At 43.2% G+C, this 4,609-nt stretch overlaps 1 pseudogene across 1 annotated transcript; it reads left to right on the top strand.

The window, feature by feature from the left end:
- The first annotated feature begins 1,563 nt into the window (after window positions 1–1,563).
- LOC311101676 (U6 snRNA-associated Sm-like protein LSm7) lies at window positions 1,564–1,891 on the top strand (annotated as a pseudogene). The gene has a single exon. The product of its transcript is annotated as a U6 snRNA-associated Sm-like protein LSm7 (transcript).
- The last annotated feature ends 2,718 nt before the right edge of the window (window positions 1,892–4,609 follow it).

The raw sequence follows: 4,609 nt of genomic DNA, 5'->3' as shown, positions 1-4,609 counted from the left end.
GTGTGTGTGTGTGTGTTGGTCCCTTGGGTACCTTCAACGAGGTTCACACAGGTCCTAGTCAGGTGCTAAACCCTGTTATAAACCGCAAGCCACCTGAGAGCACTGTACTGCAGTATCTCTGCTTGCTACCCTTAGCCAAAATACAATAATATCACTAATAGTGGTTCACCCTATCCAATCAAGTCATGTCCATTTCAGTATTGTAAGATATGAAACAATGTTGCTATTTAAAAGCATTAAAATAGGGCCAAGGTATTTGTGTATTTGTTGGCCCAGAAAGGGTGGGGAGGAAGATGGAAGAGAATAAAATAACTGGTCCACTGTATGTCTTCTTTAAAAGTCAATCGCTCCCTCTTGTATCCTGATTAAGAGGCCTTATTGGCATCTACATCTGTATTAACATGGCTGCCAGTGACCCTGCTGCCGTGCATCCGGCTGGGGGACGGCCCTGACAAATTGATTCACAAAAGGCGGGCGGCTCCACGCTTGTCACAGGGACTCAGGAGCCTACTGCCTCAGGGGTGGGGAGGCCCGAGGAGCAGTGGACAGGATTAACCCCCGAGCTGCCTTCAATAGGCACACATGTCCCCTAGGCCAGGGCTGGCCTATTGAAGCCCCTGTTACTTACACCCTAATAAGGATTAAGCTTAATGAACTGGAAGGAGTTAACAATAAACGAAGTAGGCCTTTAAGCAGGTCCTAATTCCATTTGGTGTTGTGTCCTCCTTTCTTTCCCCTTTCTGGCCTGGCTCTATTTGAAAACAAGGTGTAATCCTCTTGACTATCAAAGGTGGGGAGAGAGTATGAATTTAGACTGGCTGGGCTCGCCCTCTCCTCTCTTCTCCTGGGCTGGGGCAGATTAGACCACAGTCACACCCCAAAATGATGAGGTGTTCTGGGGAGGACGCACCCTGCTGGCACCATCTGCCCCTTCTTTAGTTTACACCATATCAATACGTACTCAATACAGACTCAATACACACACAGGCATACAGACATACTCTCACACTTGTATGCTCACACATCACACAAACACACGTATAAACACACATCACACCAACACACATCTATAAACACACATCACACCAACACATATCTATAAACACACATCACACCAACACACATCTATAAACACACATCACACCAACACACATCTATAAACACACATCACACCAACACACACGTATAAACACACATCACACCAACACACATCTACAAACACACATCACACCAACACACATCTATAAACACACATCACACCAACACACACGTATAAACACACATTTGCAGTACATACTGTATACACTCATATAGATTACATTGATTTTCTCTTTCCAACTTGATACATTCATTTCACATGACCTGATGTGTTATAATGCATTCAAACAAACTATTGAACTAGTTTGAATTAAATGCATCATTACTGAATGCTGTGTATATTATGTGGTAGCCTAATGTAGCCTTCAGGGTCAAATGTAACAGTTTATTGTTCATCTCAGTTCTCATCAAGATGTTAATGTTGAATTTTCTCTGTAATTACTGTATGACATCAGTATATTAAAAATGGCGGACAGAAACCAGGACAGAAACAAGGAAGAAGAGAAGAAGAAGAAAGAGAGTATCTTTGACCTGTCAAAGTACATTGATAAACAAATCCGTGTGAAGTTTCAGGGAGGACGAGAGGTCAGTGGAGTTCTGAAGGGTCCTGTTGAACCTGTTATTGGATAGCACCATCGAGTACTTGCGGGATCCTGACGACCAGTTCAAGCTGACCGAGGACACGCGGCAGCTGGGCCTGGTGGTTTGTAGTGGGATGTCCGTGGTGCTCATCTGTCCTCAGGACGGCATGGAAGCCATCCCCAACCCCTTCATCCAGCGGCAGGACGGATAGTCGGCCAGCCTCGTTTTCTAGGATGACCTCACAGTAGTCCAATTCCTGGTGTGTATGTCAATTGTATTTCCTTGATTCCTCGCGTCCGCTACTTGCCTCCTTCTCAAAATGCATTGGAGGAGAAGATCAGAGGAGAGGAACCTAAGATCTACTCCAATGTGCTTTGAGAAGGAGGGAGGATGTGAGGATTCAATTACAGTTTTTTTTGATTGCTTAAGCACGATTTTCAAAACAGGGCCCGTGTTTTCAAAACACTACACACAATTAGCACAACCACACACCCAATTAGCAAAACACTACAGATCCTTTGCAAAATTAAACACTCTTGTAAAAACTATACACTTCTTTTTAAAAACCACACTTTGTTACCATATGAAACACACACGTTTCACATTACTATACTCTGTTTGCACGAGTTACACTCTGCTGTGATAAACCTAAAACACTTTTAGCACTTCTACTTCCCTATGATTAGAGTAGGCTACTCTCAACAAAGTACAAATATAATGTAAATTCACCAAACACTACACAAGACCAATGTTGCAGACTGAAGAAACTCATTTATTTCTCAACACGCCCAAAATGTTGACATGGAGATTCATAATACTGTAACCAAACGTCACTTTACGTATTGTAAGTTAAAAATAAAATAAAAAAAATAACTAGACATTGTCTCTTCGCCTAGCTGGATCTGGCCAGAGAATTTCATCAACATCGCAGGCAATGTTGTCATTAGCAAGACACCTTGGAAAGAAACGTCTTGAATGACGAATCCATAATTGCATTGCTGCTACCTCCATCTGGTCACAGGCCTCCTCCATGGCTTGGATGAGGGGTACCTCAGCCTGGAGACGGAGATCATATACCTTCCACCGCCATGCCGAGAAAAACTCTTCTATAGGGTTGAGGAATGGAGAGTATGGTGGAAAATATAGGACGGTGAAATGTGGATGTTGCTGAAACCAGTTCTGAACCAGAGCAGAGCGGTGGAAAGACACATTGTCCCAGACAACAATGTATTGCATATGATCGATTTGATTTGCTGCTGTTATGTTGTGCAATTGGTCCAAGAATGTAAGTATGAGTGCTGTGTTGTAAGGGCCCATATGGGCATGGCGGTGGAGGACCCCATTCTGTGTAATGGCTGCACAGAGTGTTATATTACCCCCACGTTGCCCTGGGACATTGACTATAGCCCTGTGGCCAATGATGTTTCTTCCCCTCCTTCGTGTTCTCGTCAGGTTGAACCCAGCCTCATCTACGTAAATGAACTCATGCTGGATCTCCTCTCCATCCATTCGTAAAACTCTCTGAAAAACAGTGTCAGGCAAAATTGTGTAGTTCAGTGTAGATCTAGTATACATATTACAGTATAGTAAAAGATTATGAGACAGTATGCAAGATCACACTGCTAAAGTGAATACATACCTCTGCATAATCATGCCGCAGTCGTTTCACCCTTTCGGAATTGCGCTCGAAAGGCACTCGATAAATTTGCTTCATTTGAATATGTTTTTTTTTTAGGATGCGTGCCAGTGTTGATGTTGAGACCTGATGGATATCGTTGAAAACGGCGTGGTTATTGACAATGTTAGCTTGGAGCTGCTTGAGTGTTATAGCATTGTTGGCCAAAACCATGTTTACTATCTCCCTCTCTTGCTGTTCTGTGAACATAGGAGGCCTTCCCCCTTGTCGTCCCTGACCCTCAATCCTATGTAGAAAAAAAAACAGTATACAATAGTACAGTAATTTCACAGGAAAAGGTAACAGAAGTGCTGATAGTGCATAGAATATAGTACTGTAAGCAGTTACTGAAACCGTGCAGATGTTTTTGATATGATGATATTTTTACAATACCTATTTTCCAGTCGAAATGTTCTCATCACACTTGCCACTGTATATCGGCTTAGATTTGGCTGTACTCGCAGTCCAGCCTCCCTCAGCGTCAGGCCGTGGTTGACAATGTGGTCAACCAGTGTTGCGCGGATCTCATTTGTCAGATTCGGTCCTCTTTGAGCACCTTCTTGTCTTCCTCTTCCTCTTCCTCTTCCTCCCCTTCCTCCTCCTCCTCCTCCTCCTCCTCCTCGTTCTCCTCCTCATCCTCCTCGTTCTCCTCGTCCTCCTCGTCCTCCTCGTTCTCCTCGTTCTCCTCGTCCTCCTCCTCGTTCTCCTCGTCCTCCTCCTCGTTCTCCTCGTTCTCCTCGTCGTCCTCCTCCTCCTCCTCCTCCTCATCTTACTCTTTCTCTGACTCTTTCCATTGTGCTTGAAGACCGATGAACTCACCTGCTGCTTTTTATAGTGCTTATACACCTGATTGGTGTGTCTACAATTAAGCAAACGAGTGTTTGCACACCTGATGACTGTGTTGAACCAATTGGTTGGACGGTGTGGTAATTTGACAGTCAGTGCTTTGGTATTGCAAGGACGTGACTTCATGATAGATTTTTGTGTGTAATGTATGTTAAGTGTGTTTAGTGTTTTGCAAATCACTGTGTGTAGAGTTTTGCAACAAGTGTAAGGTTGACAATGTGCTTATAGTTGTGCAAATATGGGCTGATGTTTTGCTTCTTGAGTGTAAGGTTTTGCTAATAGTGTACTACTTTTAATTTTAGTGTGTAAGCAATCCAAAAAAACTGTAAATATTATTGCGGTTAGTATGAAAAAAATATATATAAAAATAAAACAAATGGATGCACTCACTAACTGTAAGTCGCTCTG

The sequence above is a fragment of the Coregonus lavaretus genome (assembly GCF_964263955.1).
Source record: "Coregonus lavaretus genome assembly, chromosome: 26".
Taxonomy (NCBI): domain Eukaryota; kingdom Metazoa; phylum Chordata; class Actinopteri; order Salmoniformes; family Salmonidae; genus Coregonus; species Coregonus lavaretus.
This window is presented reverse-complemented; position numbering and strand designations above follow the sequence as displayed.